General features: G+C 46.5%; 1 long non-coding RNA gene across 1 annotated transcript; it reads left to right on the top strand.

Annotated features, from left to right (window-relative positions):
- Positions 1–589: 589 nt before the first annotated feature.
- LOC109313210 lies at positions 590–20,786 on the top strand. Its single transcript, XR_002101989.1, has 3 exons — positions 590–600; positions 2,184–2,188; positions 20,715–20,786. It is a non-coding gene; the product is annotated as an uncharacterized LOC109313210 (long non-coding RNA).
- The last annotated feature ends 24 nt before the right edge of the window (positions 20,787–20,810 follow it).

The raw sequence follows: 20,810 nt of genomic DNA, 5'->3' as shown, positions 1-20,810 counted from the left end.
AGTGCTAGCCCAGAGGCCAGCAGGGAGCACCGGTCCAGGAGACAGCGGTCTCTTAGTCTCAGAGGGCTGCCTGCAGCTGGGCCAGGGACAACGTCCTCCTGCTCTGACGGCTTCTGGCCCTGGCTTCCTGATCAGGGGCACATGGCTTGAAAGGAGCTGCAGGGGCTGCTAGCTGCCCCACTGGTAGACTGGGGCAGGGGGTCAGGACCTGCCCATCCCCTGCAGCTCCTTCTAAGCCCTGTGCCTTGGTCACCTGATTGAGGCATGTGGTTGGGACCTGCTCCTGATTTGTGACAGTTCCCAACCAGCCCCAGGCTGCTCATGGAAGTTTGCATGTGTGACCCAGATCTGGCTGGGGACTGCCTGAAACAGGACAGCCCCCAGCCACCTCCAGACTGTATGTGCTTCCCCGTGCAGCCTGGGGCCAGATGGAAACTGTCCCAGTCAGGGGCAGGTCAGAGCCGGCTCCAGGCTGAGTAGGGAACTGTTACCATGCAGGGAGCTCCCAGCCCTAGCTCTGTGCTGGTGGAGAACAAACTCCCCAGCCTGTTCTTCCCCCAGCTCTGCACTGGTGGAGCTGGGTGGGGAACAAACTCCCCAGTCCCTGTCCGCAGGGAGCTCCCAGAGCCAACTCCACAACTCCGGAGGCACTGCTGGAAGATGCTTATCTCCCAGCCTGAGCCCTGCAGTTGCAAGGCTTGGGCTGGAAGACCCCCTCATCTCCCAGCCTAAACCCCGTGACCACAGGGCTCAGGATGGGAAATAAGCATCTTCCAGCAACTGCCCCACAATGGTGGAGCCGCTGCTGGGAGATAAGGGTCTCCCAGCCTGAGCCCTGTGACTGCAAGGCTTGGGCTGGGAGATGAGGGTCTTCCAGCCTGAGCCTCACAACTATGGGGCTCAGGCTGGGAGATGGGGCTTAGCAGCCTGACAGTCACAGAGGCACAGCTGATGAGGATCTCCCAGCCACCACTTCACGATCTTGATCTGGGAGCAGGGGGCTTGAAACTCCTTACTGCTGGAGCAGGTGGATGTAGTCCCTGCCCAGGCTACTGTGGTGGAGCCTACCCTGGCAGCAGGCAGCTCCTGGGGGCAGGGAGCTGTCTCCCGCCTCCTCATTGATGGCTGACTAGGAGCAGATTTGGCTTCTGGCTAGACATCTACACAAGCGCTATGGAGCCGTTACTAATGCCAAGTAAATCTGCTACTTGTATTTGCTGGTAGCAAATTTACTCAGGATTAGGGAGATTTACTGTGTAGTAAGCATGTGCATATGTAGACTCATGTGCTTACCTCACAGTAAACTATGCTAATTCACCATTAAGCATCTTGTATACATGCCACACCCAACGTGTACTAGTTTCAGCAAACTCGGTGAGTTTTCTGGTGATGGACATTTGTTCAGTAGCAATTGAACTGAAACTTCGTAGCTATTTTGTATACGTCACCGACAACTGGCAACTCTGGAATGGTCTGGACCAGGCTTGTCCAACATGTGGCCCGCCAAGCCATTTTATCTGGCCCAAGGCGCCACTGCTGCGGTGGCGGGTCAGCGGCAAGGCGAGGCGGGCAGGGCGGCCTGCGGGCCCCAGCTGGCAGCGAGGGGAGGGGAACTGCTTACCCCCGGGGGACCTGGCTCATCAGGGAGCCAGGTCCTGCCACCGCTGCCCCAAGGGCTGCACAACATGGGGCTGCCCCAGCTGTGCCTGATTAGATAAGCTGGGGACAGCGCATGCAGCTTGTTCTCTAGCTCTGCCCCTCGCCCCCGGCACGTGGCCGGGGCAGCTGCAGCATGGCCCGCACCCTGCCCGCACGCGTGGTGGACGGAGGCACAAGGTAAGTTCCCTCACAGAGCTGGGGGCTGGGCCCGGGGCTGCGGGGTGCACGGTTGGCGGAGCTGGGCTGGGCGATAGGCAGGAGGAGCCCGTCCCAGAGGCTGCATTTGTCCCTCAGACTGGGACATCCCGGATAGAGAGATACAAGGGAGGGCACACATGCACACACACATGCACATACACACATGCATGTGCACTGAAGTGTGTAGCAGTGAGCAGAGCTCACATTTTAGTCAACTGTTTGGTATTATTTCATTCTTGCTTTTATTCTTGCCGGCCCACTGGGTGATAAAAAGTTCTTGATCCAGCCCCACATTCAAAAAGGTTGGACACCCCTGGTCTGGACAGAGTAGGTGAACTGAGTAAGCGTTGGACACCATTTACTAAGCCTGCCTTAAATGTAACTAATGCTTTAAGACGAGTTGAAAGTTCGTTCTATTGTACTTAAGCCTCTGAAAACCCAGACAAATCAAATTAAAATGCAGCTGCCCTCTAAGTTCTGAAAGGTTACACAGCACTGTCAGTCAACAGTGCATTACTAAAGGTTGTGGGTAACCAATTTCCATTGATTTGAGGAATTGCTGGTAGTGCATGGGATGCAAATAGATGCCACAACTTCCCAAAAACACACCACTGCCACCTAACTGCTCAAGCAGAGGAAGGTAGTAACTAATAGGATGTGAGGAATACCTTATCAGCTAGAAGTAGTAAGGGGAGCTAAAGGGAACCCCAGACTTTGAATCTCTCCTTCCTGCACAAGTCCTGAATGTGAAGGACAAAGAATTGTACTGGTATGAAGTGGCTCATTCATTTCAATGGGTTGTCCTCAGACAAATCCAAACACTTCAAAGAAATTAATTACAGCTTGATGCATTAAGCTCAAGAGGAAGGAATTAGTATTTTCTCCGCTTTCCAAAGTGCATCCCTGTCCTCCTGGATTGTCAGCTTTCAAAATGATCTTGCTATGCAGACAGAGTACTGTACTGGGAAATGTAGAAGTTCATGTGAGGAACCATTTGCTGAGAGACACCTTGATCAAGTGAATCCATGCTTGTACCACGGTCTGTAGTGGCTTGCTAATTTTCAAATCAATTTTCCTAGGCATATGCAGTTTAGGGCACGTGGAAGTCAGGAAGGAGCTCCTTATCTCAGGAATCCTTTGGTCAAAGGATCCAACTTACAATACTATCCCAGCTGTAATGTAGCACAGCAGGGTAATAGGGGAGAGGCAGTGCCAACACAGATAAGATTACATTAGGATTTCCAATTTAGAGTAAGTGGAAAAAGTCTACAAAAATTGCCTTTTGGGTAATTGGATCTTTTTTTTTAAGTTCTTATTTGTGGACAGCTTGATGCTTTCTGGAGCAGCAGAAACAACGATTGCAGACAAAGCTGTTTTAGCTTTTCAACCAGCTCTCATTTTCAGTGCCTTGCCACTGGCTGCCAATTCAGTGGTTTGACTTTCTTTAACGCTTTGGCAGTGAATTTGTTTGTTTAAATAAACTAAAGAATATAGTAAATTAAGATAAGAGAGCCTGTCACAATTTCAAATAGGTTTATTGTTAAAAATAAACCTATTTATTTTTAATCCTTGTGTAAATTCAGGGAAATGCTACAGAGCTGACCCTTGTTATTTTTCAGGATAAATTGACTAGTGCCAAGTGGGAAAACAGTAACCTTAAACCAGTCCTTAGCATAGTGCTCCATTAGAGATGTCCTTCTGGGGCTCAAAAGATCTTTGATCATACCAACATTGAGAGCTGCAGTTACTGGGCAGGGGGCAGGGGGAAGCGGGGGGGTCATTATATTTCATTGTTCTGCAGCCACAGCGTGATTATTTTACAGTACTCTAATTTTGCTAATAAGGACAATCTTCCCTCCATTTACTGTTGTTCTCCTATAGAGGATACTTCTAAAGACTCTATAGGTTCCCCCCAGAGGTGGTGCAACTTTCAAGAAAAGGACACTTTCAGGAAACATTTGGATGCTCATCTTGCTGAGATCCTTTGACCCTAGCTGACTTCCTGCCTCTTGGGCAGGGGGCTGGATCTGATAATTTTACAAGGTCCCTTCCAGCCCTAATGTCTATGAAATCTATAAAGTAAAAGCTTAAGTCTGCTTGTGGATTTTATATTGGGGTTTCATTGTTTTTTAAACCAGCATCTTTGCTCTCAGGGCAGAAGTTCCAGAAGGAGCCCCTGTAGAACCAGGAGCCAGCATTTTTCAAGACTGACTATGTAAGCAGGTGTATCAGAAAATGTTATAAACTAAGCTATTTAACAATAAGCCAACATCAGCTTTAAGTCCTATGGTGTTATCATATCACTATTTCTACCCCTTGATCTGAATTTGTACCACTGAACTAGCAATAAGTATGTCCCTTAGCTGCTTAGTCCCGGCCTCACAGATCCTTTGTAATGGTAACGGACAAGACAATGTTGCTGTTTGCTGAAATACTTATAACTGGAAATTAGTTTAACTGCTAAGAGGAAAAAACATGTGAGTAAAGCCATTTCAGACCAAACTAATATGCCTAATGGCAAGGTTTCTTTTATATTAGCAACCTAAATATTCCATCTGTTGTGTGCATCTTAATTTGGAGCAGTGTAATCAATACGATGGAACCTGTCAGATCAGCTGTTCAAACAGCTTTGAAAAAGTAAAAACGTATAATGTCCAAAAATAGTAACTATTGATTTGTCACTTTATCCCATCACTAAGTGCAGAGCAAACAAGTGCAATCATTGGCTGTTAAAAATAAATTTCATTTTATTGCTGTTCTAGATTTGCCATCAGTCTTTTTTTAATTACCATCAGTAGCGGTCCTGTAAGCCATGAGTTACCTACACCGCAATATTGCTGCTAAAGACAGAACACGGTAGTAAGTTATTCTTACAGATTCATAGATGTTTGGGTAGGAAGGGACCTTAGCAGATCATCGAGTCCAACCCCCTGCCCTGGGCAGGATAGAGCGCTGGGGTCAGATGACTCCAGCCAGGTGCATGTCTAGCCTCCTCCTAAAGACCCCCAAGGTAGGGGAGAGCACCACCTCCCTTGGAAGCCCATTCCAGATTCTGGCAACCCTTACCATGAAGAAGTTCTTCCTGATGCTTACCCTAAATCTGCTCTCCGTCAGTTTGTGCCCATTGTTCCTAACGACTCCAAGGGGTGCCCTGGTAAACAGAGCATCTCCTGTTCCTTGCTTTCTCCCTCCCCCAATGAATTTGTATGCGGTCACAAGATCACCTCTCAGCCTTCTCTTGTGGAGGGTGAAAAGATCCAGGACCCTCAATCTCTCCTCATAGGGTTTTGCCTGCAGGCCCCTAACCATACAAGTGGCCCTCCCCTGAGCCCTCTCAAGGTTCTTCACGTCCCTCTTGAAGTGCGGCACCCAAAACTGGATGCAGTACTGCAACTGTGGCCTGACCAATGCTGCATAAAGTGGAAGTATCACCTCCTTGGACCTGTTCGTGATGCACTTGCTAATGCATGATAAAAATGCAGTTAGCTTTACTGATTTCTTCATCACATTGACTACTCAAACAGCCAACCCGAGCAGGGTGTGGGGCCCAGGGCAAATCAGTTTGTGCAGGGCCTCACCCTGGTCCCACACACCCTGGTTGTGAAGAAGCTGCTGCTGGTGTCAGTGAGGTGGGGAGGGAGGTAGCAAGCGGGCGGAGATGAAGCTGGTGGCAGTGGCGGCACAGAGTTGGCACGGCCGCTCTGCCCAGCTCTGTGGGGCCTCGCAAAGCGCGGGGCCCAAGACGGTCGCCCTGATTCCCCCATCTCGGGACAGCCCTGGTAACTCATGTTCATCTTGGAGTCAACAGTAACTCCAAGATCCCTTTCCATTGCTGTGCTGCTGAGAAGGTCCTCCCCCAGCCTGCAAGTGTGCTGGTGATTCCTTCTCCCTAAGTTCTTCCTCCTAATCTTAGTCATACTGCACTTGTGGGCAAGATTTTTTTTTAAATAGCTGGAGGGATTTGGATGCCTAATTTACATTAATTATAATTGGAATCAGGTATAGAAATCCCTTGGGAAGCCAAAAAAATTTCAGCCTGTTAATTGAGTTATGCCACATGAGACTAGAAGAGGCAAAATGGGCAGTGATCACTCTCAGAGGTGAAGATTTTTTTGCTGGGTTTTGGGTTTTAGAAAAGGTGATAAAAGTGACTTAGCCCTGGAAAAAACTCTATGACTTGACTGCAAAAAAATCCACCCTCATCTCCCTCCTGGGAACTTGAACAGTTTATGCTTTGATGTTCCAGCCAGCCTTTCCCAGCTTATTTCTTAGGCCTTGCAGCCATGGCTTCTAGCTAGGGTGTTTACACAATGCTTCACAATGTAATACACATAACCTTGCAAATGTTTTGTGAGCTAGGGAAGTGCTATTATCCCTGCTTTATAGATAGGAGGGACAACTATGTTTAATATGGTGAATTCAGGACTATCTGTATCCCTGTTAACATGCAATTCAGTTATCACTTCATTTAGGTCAAAGAACATAAACATGCAAATTCACAGTTGTGAAAAAAATCAGCAAGTTTTCAATCTAGAAGAGAACTCGAACTGAAATGCACCTTTCACAAGGTCCCTAACTTCTCTGAAGGGAAATTGCAGTCTGTGAGAAGCTCTGGAGACTAAACAAACGTCACACTTCCATTTGAGGAGCATGCAGTGCTTGCTGTTAAGTGTTCAAGGCTTTCTTCTGTTCCCTGTGCCATAGAAACTTCAAATACTGCAATAGCCGCCTTCTCCGAATCTTCATTGAGCCAGCCCAAGAATAGGACTCTCTGTCCCACTTAGCCTCTGAAATATTTAAAAAGCTGTGTCAATCCATTTCAGAGAAGCAAATGCCCTTCAATTAGCACTTCCCTCGATGTTTCTAAGAGGGAAAATCCAAACTGAGATGACTTACAATGATAATGTAACCACCTGCCCTAAACTGGAAATGCTGATATGGAGATGAAGAATTTATTTTTTCATTTAAGACTATCCACAAAAAATGTAGCATTTTCTGTGAATTCTCTATTGCACATAGATCTGCTGTCCTGTTTCATGTGCTCCATTCCCATATGTCACCTCTGTTTTTTTTCCTTACTGACTATGAAGTGCTCCCTAAAGCTCACTTCCATTTAGAGTACTTTATTGCTCAAACCCCATTAATCTAGCACCTCTTATGACAGGTATCCTTCAGGCTGACTCTTGTTCTCTATGTGCTTAGCTGCCTAAATTTAGTTGGTGCACTGTTCTCCTCCCCCTCATTCTTTACACAAGCCGAGCACTGGTTCTCTAAGGCAGAAAGGTGGCATAACATTAAGTTTATTTTATTTAAAAGTTCTTCCTTTCATAGTCTTGCTTTCTTGTGAGCACTAAGGGTTTGCTTCTTTATGCAATGCTGTGTAGCTTAGCAGTAAGGGCACTGGACTGGAAGTCAGAAGATCTGTGTTCTCTTCTCTGCTCCCTAGTTAAATTCATCCTAGAGGAAAGCTGTTTGCCTCAATTCTCATCGTCTGTAAAAGCTGAGATAGCGCCTATCCAAACTACTTTGAGACCTGAGAATCAAATGATGAGGCTTTCACCTATGGGAATGAACCCAGTTTCAGGCTGCACATTAATATCTAAATTTTGCTTTTTCATGTCTAGACCTAGAAACATTAAACCAGAAGCTTCTTATTCTATCAATCCCCTAAATGTTGTCGCTCAGTAGCTCTTATTTATCTTTCACGTGGTTGAAATGATTTTGTGAAGATATTTAGTGTCAGATCAAAGAGCCTGCTATCAAAGATCCCTGTTTCCAAATCAAATTTAAGCACTTTTCCTCCATAGATATGGCTGTATAGTTAAACTTTGCACCAATCCAGAAAAAAAAAGTCTGGTTTTGCTCAGGCCAAGATCTATATTAGTGAGAGGAAAGAGGAGTGTTCAGAGAGGCTAAATACAGACAGTAAAAAAGCCTGAGACTGAATCAATTCAATCTTTGTACATTAGTTTAAGCTGAGAAATAACTGGACACACATTTACCTTTGATTCAAGAAATGCAGCCAAACGCCTGCAGTGGATCAGGCCAGAAGCTTGGGGGTGCTACAGCACTGCTCTGTGGCAATTCCTCTTCCTGCTGCCCCTGAGGTCTCTGGAATTTGCAGTCCAGCATCATAACAACAAGACTCTGCAGCATTGCTCATCACTTTCTTTTCCTGCTTCCAGGTGCCTCTAGGATTTGTAGTCCACAGTTGCAGCCAGCAGTACCTTTCAGTAGCAAGGCAGGGCAGCTCTGTACTTGGGGGAAGTGGGGTTTAACCTTGCTCCCTGGCTCCAGACCCCAGCCAGGGTTTACCTGGTGGGGGGAGGTAGTCCCTGTCTCTTTCCCCCAAACCCCAAGCCCAGCCTCAACTTCTCTCAGCTGGAATAGACAGCCCAGCCCAGGGCTACAAAGCATGCTGGGAGACTCTGATTTAACTTGAACCAGGAAGGGGTTTGGGACAGAAGTCGTATAAACCAGTCTGACCCCAAACAGTTAAGTCTGATACGACATTCAACCAGGTTTATCTTAAACCAGTTTCTGCCATTTTGAAACTGGTTTATGGCACTGAACTTCTGTTCTGTTACAGGTTTAAACCAGTTTCTGATGACTTAACCCAGTTTATGTGTAACTTCTGTCCCTAGCCCACGAGAACATCTAGCCTCCACATTCTGGGATGAAATTGCTTAGGTTGTCTGAGCTGATCTTAGCTGCTAGGATCATGAATAAGCCTTTAAACCAGAGCCTTACCATGCACAGGCTTTACAATGCAAAATAAGCACCTTGTATTGCACTTGGACACTGATTGAGACCCAGTATTACTCGAAGCATGGATATGAACGGGTTTTATGACAAAAAAAAGTTCAGCAGGTCCATTGAGAGACTAGTATGGGAGTATTTTACTTCTGCTGAGAACTGTTCATTTTTCCTTTTCCTCTTCCTGAGAAACATGGAGGGTGTGGAGAGATGTTTCCCCTTGCTGCCTCCTCATCTCTACACATTGACAGTGGTAAGTTTTCACTTAGTGGAATGAAAAGGCTGGAGAATCTCTGTCCTTTCTGGAGTTTGATGGAAGGAAAGTTCAGGACCACTGGGAAAGTTTTGAGACATGGGCTCCTACCAAAGCTGTTGATATATGAAAACCAGTTCTTGCCTGTGTTCTCCCCTTGAGAATTTAAAGGGAACCTTCAGTAAACAAAAGAAAATGCAGTCCTATTTGGGTTTTTGTTTGTTTGTTTGTTTTTTGTTTGGAGTTTTTTGTTGCTTTGTGACTTGCACTGGCAGCCCAAGGAGTTTGGGGTTTGTTTTTTTCTGCATTAGTAAAATAAAGCACCAGTGTCAAATCTCATCTTCCCCACTTTTTTCAGAGTACTTGTAGAAATTCATATGTACTGAGACAGGACAGCATCTGCCTGTTAGTTGTCTGACAGGCCTTTGAGCTAGGTTTTAAATTCAATAGAAATAACTTATCATCTCAGTTGGTACCTGTCTACAGAGCTTGTTTATAGCTATTGTTTTAGAAATGCACATACTGGTAGTTAAATTGCTTAAGTCTGCTAGGGTTGACACTTTCTTAAAAAGAGCTTTCCAGAACCACCTATCCTAGCCTTTAAACCTCACCAAGCTTATCACCAGAAGCAACTTCCTATGGCGCAAAACACACCAGATGGATCCAGACCATGCCAAGACAAAAAATTCAAAACCTGCCAACACATCTCCACCACTCCCACAATAACTATGACCCACAACAGAACCATCAGCATTTCTGGATCTTACACCTGCACCTCCAGAAATGTAATACATCTAGAGGTACACCGATACATTGGTCCCATATCAAATCAGCACAAATATACAGAAAACTGACAGTATCACAAATTGGCTTTTTTTTTGCCTGATGTGGCCAATAATGTAGCCAATTAATGCCCCATGCATGCGCACAGCCCCAGTATGCAGGGGGCCAGGAGCACAGCCTGGTGGGGGGAAGAAGGGGGAGGGAAGGGGCATAACGGTGGCAGATTGAAGCCCCCATGGTGAAGAAGGGAGTGAGACAGAGGCAGGACGGGGGCATGGGATGAAGCTGTGACTGGCTTGTTAAGGAGTACAGAGGGGGAGTGGCTCCTGCTGCTGCATGCACCCTAGGAGGGCATGGGGGACATGTGCCCCCAGATCTGCATGTGGGGTGGAGTGCAGGTGGGGTGAGCTGTCACTGCAGGCCGGGGCCAGGGTGGGCCTGGGCTCTTCCTGGTCAGGGGGCTGGGCTAGGCTGCACTTGGGGCAGGCAACAGCAGTGCTAGGAAGGGACTACAGTGAATTTTGGGGTGGATACAGCCCCCATATAGCCCCCTCCCAGTGCCACCGCCACCTGCCCTGAGCACAGCTGGGCCCTGCTCCCCTGCCAGAAAGAGCCTGGTGCTGCCCTGGCCCTAACCCATAGCAGCAGCCCACCCTCATCCCTCGTGCAGCTCCAGAGCCACACACCTCCCAAGGTGTGTGCAGTGGGGGAGCCGTCCCACCTGCCCTACACACTGTCCTGAAGAGCCGCGGCTCTGTCCTGTGCCTCACCCCCAGCTGAGCAGCACCTGCCCCTTCCCCACTTCCTCCCTCACTGCAGGGGCCTCAATCTGCTCCCCCCAAGTCCCTTCAGTCCCCCTACTGCTTCCCCCACACCTGACTTACCAGCCTGACACTGGTCTCCAAGCTGCCCAGCTGCATCTCAGAATCAGATCAGTATCGGCCGATATGGCTCTTTCAAAATCAGGCATCGGTATCAGCCCAAAAAAATTCCTATCAGTGGACCCCTAAATACATATCATCCAGTGCACTAAATGCCCTGGTGGAAAATATGTAGGAGAAACCAAACAACAACCGCATACCAAAATGAACACGCACGAAAAATCTATTAAAGACAAAAATACCCAATTACCTGTGGATGCACACTTCTCACAAGACAACCACTCCCTCTCCAGTCTCTCAGTTCTAATCCTCAAAGGGAATTTACAAAACACCTTTCTTAGATGATCCTATGAACTTTACTTCATAAATCTACTGGATAAAAAAAATCATGGACTAAATATAGACATCGGCTTCATGACACGTTATAACCTTCCTGCCATCTGATAATCCCAGGGAACCTATCTGCATTTTACCAGGCACATTTTTCTATTACCAGTTCAACATTCCCCCCCCCCGGGCTAGGGACAGAAGTTGCACATAAACCAATGTAAATGATCAGAAACTAGTTTAAACCTGTAACAGAACAGAAGTTTGGTGCACATAAACCAGTTTCAAAATGACTGAAACTGGTTTAAGAGACACCTGGTTGAGTGTAGTATCAGACTTAACTGTTTGGGGTCAGACTGGTTTATGGGACTTCTGTCCCAAACCCCTTCCTGGTTCAAGTTAAATCAGAGTCTCCCAGCATGCTTTGCAGCTCTGGGCTGAGCTAAGCTGTCTGCTCCAGCGAAGAAGGGTTGGGGTTGCGGGGGCAGGGATTGCCTCACCTCCCAAGCAAAACCTGGCTGGGGCCAGGGTAGTGCATTAAACCCCACTACCCTGAAGCACAGAGCTGCCCTGCCCAAAACTTACTTCTGTCTGCAACTGTGGACTACAAATCCCAGAGCCACCTAGAAGCAGCAAGAAGTGATGAGCAACCCTGCAGAGTCCTGTTGTTGTGAGTGTCGACTACAAATCCCAGGGAGCTTTGGGATAACAGGAAGAGGAAGTGAACGCACAGCCTGTGCCCCCTGGCGTCTGACCTGAGCCACTGCAGGTATGTGGCTGTATCAAAGTATCTGTCCAGCTGTTTCTCAGTTTAATTTCTGAAGTTTAAACTAACCTTCAAAGACTGAATTTATTCAACTTTGGGCATTTTGACCATCTGTATTTAGCCCTATCGTCTTCCATTCCTCTGATCCTCACTGCCACACATTTGTATTTTCACAGACCTGCATTTTGCATGTTGGCGTCTATTCTACCCAGGAGAACACACAATTCACCAGCAGACTCTCTGCATGCCTGAAGAAGGGTGTTTATGCCCCAAAACTTGCAAAGAAAATTTTTCCAACTATTTAGTTGGTCTAATAAAAGATATCACATCTACCCAAAGAACCTTGTCTGCCTGTGTCTTTAGACCAGCCCAGCTACAACCAGCAACCCTAAGGGTTGGCACATACACTTGTATAAAGATGATTAGCTTGGTATAATTTTTTCTGTTAATTTAATATTTTTTTTTTAACAGTCTGGTGTAAAACATTGATAACATTGGCCCTTAGGCATTTTTTCTTCCCTTGTATTCCTTTGCAATATTGGTCCTACCATTTTCCAGTCATCCATGAAGTTATCCTGGGGCAGATAAGGAGTAGAATCCACCCCACCCCCACAACATGCCTATATTCCTCAGGTAGGGGCAAAAAGAATACAAAGGGAAAAAGTTTTATTTTCCCCTTACAAGGTACATTTATCACTGTAAGGCAGCTGAGCTAAAATAAGGTCTCCTCACCATCACAGGCTCTTTTCAAATGTAGTCATTACAATATTTGGCCATCATAGACATCTATTTCACAAGGTTACAATTAGCTCCTCATCAAACACTCTATAAGCAGCAACCTATTACAGAGACCCAAACTGTTTTCTTGGATGCTTTCATGATAGCATGCTTCTGGGATTCCACCACTGATTTACAGCACTTCAGGAAAGTTGGTACAAGGTAAGTGCCATCTGTTAGGATGAAGGTTTGGGCTATTAATTCGAAGTGCCTTGCTTAACAGCAGTAATAGCATGTCAACTTCCAGGAAAAATGACTTTGTTTTCTGAACACAGCAAGTGTTGGGTTTTTTAAAACCTTCACTTAGTCTCCTTTGCATTTAGTGGTTTGTATCATCACAATATTCCTAACCCTTGCAACGCTACATTTGCAACTCTGCTCCCTATTTCCTTTCAAGTTGTATGTTACAGCCTGGTTAACATATCCTCCCCCCACTCCTCCCCTCACCCCAGATTCTTGCCACATACCTGACATTCTTTCATTTTTAATGAGATAAAGGAGTGGGGGATTTCACTCTAGTGGAATCTTAAAGGAATAATAAGTGGATTTCTCTTGAAAAGCTCAATTTAGGGCCACAAAAGCGCCTTGAAAGACTGTGATCCTTGCACAAGCAACTTTGCCTGTGCTCATGATGGTGGGCAGAGTTCTTAGCTATTCATTCAAAAGCCATTTTAGTTAAGACTTGCCCTAATTATAGGATTGGTAGAAGCTGCATCAGTCAAAGCAGCTATCTGAAATGGTGCACCTGCATCTCTTTGCAAGTAAGGTAAGACCCACCAGTGCAAATCTCAGCTCAGCAGCATTTAACCTCTTAGAAGTTTCCACCATTGCAGCTCCTTTATCAGCTACAATCTTCACTATAGACCATTTCAGCTATGAGTTCTGGTGGCTTACAGGAAAAGAAAACCAATTATAGCTCAGGGACTACTAAAATACAGAAGAAGGACACCCATGTTCTCATGTCATTACCCACTGAAAAAACACACCCAGTGGTTCCCATTTCTGAGGAATACTGCAGACATAATATGTACTTGCAATTAGCTAATACTTTTCAGCTACTGAAGATACCATATATCAATTGAATTGTCCTGTCCTGCTGTTGGATCCATTTATGCACACAATGGCATGGGCTAACTACTACACTGTGGTCAGGGAGTAAGGTAATTGCATCAAAGTCTGACCTCTCATTTTAAGAGAAGGATGCTGTCAATACTTTAAAGAAAGCTTGAAAAAAATGAACCTTGTGTAACCACTGCCCTGCAGAAAGCATTAGAAAAGGGAACATCTATCATTCCCAAAGAGAGCACTGTGGCAGAAAGAGGATAATGCAGAATGCTTCGCCAGCACCAGTAGATAAACCCTGGTTTCTGGACAGGTGCCTGGGGTTTTCCTCTTGCTAGCTCCAGCTCTGCCTTAACAGAGGAAAAGGAAACAGGCCCCACTATGCTACTGCCCCTACTAGAAAGGGGACCTCCTTATCTTTGCTACTTCAAGCAGCTGCTGCAGTACAAGTATGGAGCCCTATGTCCTGCTGTGTCTAGGGCCTAGTATTAATGGAGACTTATACCAGCTGGTCACTAATTGCTCCCTTATCCACTGCTGAGGGAACAATGGAAATGAAGGCTTAGCTTTCATCAAGGATGAAAAACCTCTGAGGCCTACACATGGTTTGTTTGCAGCAGACTTTTATATCCAGCAGAAAGGCATCTGATTTAGGAATGTGAAGAGAAAAAAGAGAACTGAGTCAGATTTCCCACAAACATCCTTCTGACCCAGAACACAGTCCTAATGGCTCTTGACTGTCTTCAGTGGCACCATATGAGGCTGGAGCTCTACACGTTTGTAAAAAGGAGAAAGAGCTGAGCTGGCTACACTCTCTCCCAGTATGTAGCACCCCCTCCCACCTTAGTCTCAAGAGCACCATACAGGAATCCAGCCTCTGTTTTGATCCTGAGCTCAAGCAGTAGGCCCGTGCTCATAGACAGTGTGCAAAAATATTATTTGGGGGGGTTACGTCATTGACGATGTGTAAGGTGCGCATGCACCCCTGAGATTGGCTGCTGCCGACGCTGCCAGTGGCGTATGTGGGCGGTCACCGCTTGCCACCCCTCTCCACACCCCCTGACATTGCTGGCAGCATCAGTGTGCGGCCACCGATCGCCACTCAGTGCTCACCACCCACCCCGCACCTGCCACTGACACCGCTGCAGCTGCCTGGAGGCAGTCCCCATTCACCACCACCATGCCCCCACCACCGACACTGCCGCCGCCTGCGGGCAGTCACTGTGCCCCCTGCCCCTGGCCTCTGGAGGCATGAGGCATTCATAGGCTAAGTAAAACTCAGATTTAAAAAATACTGCTACTGTGTTGCTTTTGCTGATCCAAATTGGATGTGTCTGCTTAAATATGCTCATGCAATGCATTTATCATAGTAGAGCTGTCAAACAATTAAAGAATTTTTTCATGATGAGTTGCATGATAAAAAAAATGAGTTGCAATGAATTGTGATTTTAATCGCATGGCTAAAATCTCAATATTATACACAGAAAAACTCAGTTATGCAAAATGATGCAGGTACTTTGTATGGTTGGCAGGTGTGTGGGTGGAATTTGCAAAGGTCCTGGAGGCTGTGGGTGTATATGTGGGATTTGGAGGCCAGGGAGGGGGGTTCCCATATACCCTGGCAGAATGTGGGGTATTGTGGGTCAGGAGTGAGGGGCAGCAACAGGGCTAGGGAGGCTCTGGCGTGGGAGTGAGGTAGACACGCACATGCACACACACACTGCCCAGCAGGTAAGTGTTTGAAGGGAAGTTGGGGCAGATCGAGGCCCCTACGGTGAGGGAGGGAGTGGGGCAGAAGCAGGGGTTGGGGCCCTGGGACAAGTTGTGGGATGAAGCCCTGGCCCGGGCGGCTTGTCCAGACAGGTGGGGGGGGTGGTTCTCGCCACTGTGGTACATAAATGTACCTTTAAGGGGTCAGTGGTGGAATGACCCAATCTCTTCCTCTGATGCCCTGTGGGTGTGGTTTGTGCTGTTGGGTTGTTGTTGTTCTCCCTGCAAGCTGTGAGTGGGTTGCTGAGGCCTGTTCCTAATAAAGGTAAAGCTGTTTACCACCCCACCGGTTTCTACTGAATGGTGACTTGAGGACAGAACCCCAAAGGCATGGAGGTCTGCCTTCATCCCTGGGACCCAATGGCATAAAGTAAACATAGCTTCTGTGCACACCCCGGTAGAGGTCTGGGGGCATGTGCCCCCCAGATCTGTGGGAGGAGGTGGTTGCTGCTGCTGCGTGCCCCACTGCTGCTGTCTCAACAACCACACGACTCCATATGCCTCCTCTGCACTGACTGCACCACGTCCCCCGCCCAGTGCATGGCAGGCACATGGCATCATGCGGTTCTCGGGGCAGTGGCAGCGGGGTGCAAAGACCAGCCCGCAGCAGCAGCTACCTCCATCCTGTGTACAAATATGGGGGCATGTGCCCCTACCAGGGTGCACGCAATGGCAGGTGTGCCCCATGCCCCTGAATGAGCCGCCCAGGCTGCTGTCCCACAACCCATCCCAGCACCCCAGCCCCCGCCTCTGCCCCACTCCCTCCCTCACTGTGGGGACCTCGATCTGTCTCCACCCCCAACACCTTCCCTTTTACTTGCCTGCTGTGCTGGGCAGTGCTCTGCACACCGGGCTGTGATTCCAGCCAAGTGCAGGCTGCAGCTCCATGTCTCCGTCTGTGCATGCCCCTCATCCCCCTCCTGCTGCACCCACCCAGAGCCTGTGCCTGGGCTGCTCTGCGAGTGGTGCCATCTTATCAAAAATCTAATTACATCTCCCTGGAAAGAGATACAAGTCAGGTAGAGAGATGCATTTTCTCTCAAGCAATGGCCTTTTTGGGAATATTTAGGAATGTACTGTGTTAGCAAGAGCCATAAATTAAGTCAAGCTGGTTGAAAACTTAACATATTTGTTCTGTGGGAAATAGTGACATTTTGAAAATGTTGTTCTCATTTGAAATACCCCTTCAAAATGTTTCATTTCAGGGGAACCGAAATATTTCCATTCAATGTTTTTTAAAACAAAACAGAGCAGTGGGATCCTTCCCTCTTTAGGAACCAGGTGACTCTACAAGCCCAAAAGCCCTGACTTAACCTGGGGCTCTCTGGACTTCCCACCATGGACTAGCGTCCTAGAATCTGAGAGCTTCAGACAGGCTTCTGGTTCAGCAATAGGGAGCTTGGAAGTCCAGGAGCCCTCTCCTTCAGTCATGTTAGAGGGGACTGCCTGGAACTGCAGACCCCACCAAGCAAATAGCTGGAAACTAGGCAGGTCTGTTTTTTTATTGGAACCAACTTGGGTTTTTTTAGCTGAAATGTGTCAAAACTGGAGTATTTCCTCATGACATTTCACTCTTGACAACTGCACCTTTTCTGACAAGAACTGTCTTTTTCAGGAAGCTCCTGACTAACTCTAAAATTAAGCTATAGAAGTGGGCCAGTGGAGGGACTGCAAAGACTAGCTCAGCTTTGGTGCAGTTGTCCTGGTTCAGGAGTGGGAATTGAAACCTTTGGAGCATTTGTGCATGAGGACACTTTTCACAAGGGGCACGTCTACATGAGATGCTAAATGTGCAGTAGACTAATTCTACTGCACATTAGTGTGGCAGGCAAAAACTGTGCTAATGTGTAGTAAAATGAGTCTACTGTGCATTAGCGTCACAAAAAAAAGTGTGTGCCGGCACTACTGTGCAGTACCGCTGATTATGACACAATAAGTTAAGTACCTGTTACTAGAGGCACTAAACTTAATGCACTGTAATCTTGGTGCATTAATGAAGGTGTAGATGCACCCAAGCATTCCAAGCACCTCAACTAGTATTAAAACCATTGACAGTCTTTTGGGTCAAACACCTGAACCTGTCTAGAAAATAATAGTGTTGTAACCCCTCCCGGGCCTCCTCTTAACCCCTGCTAAACATGTAAGAGGTTCAAAAAGTGTCTGGGTTCAAAATCCAAGTCTCACTGACCCATCACTTTATACTTCCAAGTGCCAAATGCTTTATTATCTATTGTACAAGACATTAGGAGCCAAGGCTTGTATCTTCTTTACAGAATGTTAATGTCTCATTGACTCCGTGGACCAAAGAGGTAACTGCTGAGCACTTTTGAAATATGCACCCTGCATATCCCATGGTTTGGTTCTTAGAGCATTGCTTGCTTCATTGCCTTTCGTTAAAACTTCCCCTTTTGCGTTATATCTATTTTTTTTTTTTTTGCATTACCCCTGGAGGTGGCTGCACACTGGTATATCTGGCATTTTCAACTGTTCTCTGGAAGAAAGGTGCTATGTTTAACATTTCCCTTCTGAAGAGGAAGGAGTCCTAGAAAGTCATACAGAGGGTCCTGGATTGTTTGCTCTCTAGAATTTGATCTCCTTTAAGTTATTATTTGACTGCGTATAACCTGGGTGTCCCCAAAATGAGTGTCCCCCCTCACCGGTAGAAGGGGAAAGCCAGCAGAGCACATGTGCTGGGGTGGAAACTGCAGTTACTCGCAGTTCCCTCCCACCTATCATGTCTCAGTAGAGGAGGGACAGAAAGTGATGTCTTAATCAGGTACAAAATTTAATATAGGTGTATATATATAAAGGTAGTGAACTAAAGTGAGTATTTACAGGCAATAAATACATATACCTATATACACACCCAAATACAAATGGTAAGCATAATGGTCCCAAATGATATGAACAGATAAATGCAACTATAAATAGCACTCAAAAATATAAGGCGTACAGCTAACAGTTAAACACTCCAAAATGCACAACGTGTATCAAACAATCAGTAAACACTTCTAAATATAAGACGCAGGGGTTCTCTAGTGGTTCCCCTCCTCTAGTGGATGTCTTCTTCCTGCTTATTTATTGGGGCTGCCTTCCTCGAGTGTCACTGCCCAGTGGGAGACCCGTTTCCCCACCAATCCTCGTGGCCCAAGGAGCCGAGTGGGGCGGTGTTTATAAGCTCCTTGGCCTGACTAATGTTTCTCCAAGGAAGAGCTCGGTTCCACGCCTCAGGTGGATGGCATGACTTGCGCACATGTCCCAGTGGCTCAATCTTTCTCAGGGGGAGTTGCGGGCCTGGGCTGCCTTGTGCATGCCCAAGGCAGTGCTGCTCTGAATGCTGTTCCCCGCACTCCTTTCCCAGGGCTCTTTCAGACCCACTGCAGGGAATGGTCCCAGACTGCCTGGCCCCTCTGTCTCTAGGGCCCTATGCCCTGCAATGACTTGCCCCACAGTAGCGCTGGCTCCCATGTCTGGCCTCACACCATGATTGGAGACCTGAGCCACCTTGCTGCAACTCCCAAGATCTCAGTCCCTCGCGAACCCTCCATGCAGCAACACCTGCACTGCAGCCCAGCCTTGTGCTGGGGTTGGAGACCCGAACTGCCTCACTGCAGCTCCCAGGGTCCTGGTCCCTCGTGGACCCTCCGTGCAAGGCCTGCACTGCCCACCACTTCTGTCCAGCAGTGGAATATTTCAGGCTCTTCTGGGCAGCTGGATATGCCTTCTGGGCAGCTCCCCCAGCTCTTCTTAGCCCCGGGACCTCTTCTTTCTTCCTTGTCCCAAGCTAACTGTACCGTGTGCTCGGCACACAGCTGCTTACATCCCCTTCTGGAGCTCCACTCCCAGATTGAAAATGAACCAATTAGGGGGGATGCAAATGCAGTTCCTAATTAAGTCTGCTCCTGCCCCTGCCTTTGGAGTAGAGGAAGAGCACTCTCCTCCTGGCTCTTCCCCTGCCTGTCTCTGATTGGTGGGTTTTGCCCTACCAATCACATTCGTGGTCTCCTAAGCCTAGCGAGCTGGGTGAAACCTGGCAAGCCTGCCACATACATTTATATATACTAGTGGTATGACGGGGCCTTGTTTTGTTAAGTGATCAACTTTGTTACAAGCTAAAGGGGAAAAAGTAATAGGTGCTTCGCATTTGTGCCTTAATTTGCTCCTTTAGCTCGTTCTCTAGTAGCACTTTAGCATCAAACATCATTCCCAGAACTCTACTGACATTATTAGAAATAATGGTCAATTAAGTATGCCAGGAAGTAATGGTGAGGAAATAAACGGAAGTGTCAATTTTAGCACCAGTGGAACAAAAGAAAATTAATGTTTGCCAACTGCAAAAGGTTAAAAGCAATAGCAGAGAAGGGTTAGGCGGGTTGGATTTTCAAGCTAAGTATTACAAAGGAAACGAGTATAGAAAATACTTGACAATGCTCCTTAGAGCTTTCCAAACAGGCAAAGTGCATTATAGCATTTTCACCTGCTGGCTTATATGAATTTGACTTTTGAAGCATGATTATATAACATGTTTTGCAGTGAAGGTGTTAAGAACAGCCCTGAAGGAAAATGGGTCCATGTTCTGTTGTATTGTTCAAGAATGGAATGCTGCTTGGTACTGTTGATAGATGTGGAAATCTGCAGCAGCAACTTGGGCTGGAGTTGCCAAGGGATTAGGTCAGTTTCTTCACTGAATGCCTTAAGGCAAATTGAATTTTCCACAGAAGGAAAAAAAAAAATCACTTGATTCTTATAAAGTCAAGTGCTAGTAGGAAAGTGAAATGGGGATAATACTCGCTTCCTACCATTATTTGTCGACTTTACCTATTTAGAGCTAAGCTGTTAAAGGTAGTAATTGTTTTACTATAGATTTAAAGCTCACTGTACAATTTCATTTTGGGGTCTATAGGCACAATGTGAATGAAAGCTATAGGGAAGAGTTCAATTGCTCGTGTTAAGTAGTGGAGTTTCCCTACTAAGAAGGGGATGAAGGGGCCTAGAATAGGGCAAAAGCTATATCTAGACTTTCTGATGTGGCAGCTTTTGAAATGCTACTTTATAATGATAATTGCAAAATGCACATTTACCAAGATAAGAAAATGTATTAGCTAAAAAATATTTTAAATTGTTTACGTTCTTAACTCTCAAACTCAAGTATTTGGAAATACCTAGCCTTAGCCTCCTGAAGGAGAGAGGCATTCCTATAGCCTGTGTATATAATCTTCCACATCTCTTGAGCAGTTTTCCTAAGACAGAAAGAAGAGTGGACTAGAATGTGGGGCTACAGGCCAACTAGTGCATCCTACCTGTTCACAATGTTAGCTCCAATTAGGAGTTTTACAGAGATTTTTTTTTCAAATGGCCTGTTAACCTAGCCAAGTGGTTCTTAACCTTGATAGACTCAAGGTGCCCAGCTCTTAGTTTTCACTCAGTTTTTTACTACAGAAAAATAATAGAGAAATTCTTCTGTTACAAGGACCTTAGAAAGATCAGAACAGGTCAGAATATTTTTAACACTGTGGATTCCTGTCTGAAATCCTGGGTTTATCTTAGGAATAATGTTTGCGCATCTCTCAGTATAGCA

Source organism: Crocodylus porosus, unplaced genomic scaffold (genome assembly GCF_001723895.1).
Source record: "Crocodylus porosus isolate Cpor-Errol unplaced genomic scaffold, CroPor_comp1, whole genome shotgun sequence".
Taxonomy (NCBI): Eukaryota; Metazoa; Chordata; order Crocodylia; family Crocodylidae; genus Crocodylus; species Crocodylus porosus.
Note: the sequence above shows the minus strand (reverse complement) of the source record. Positions and strands in the feature narration are given on the sequence as shown.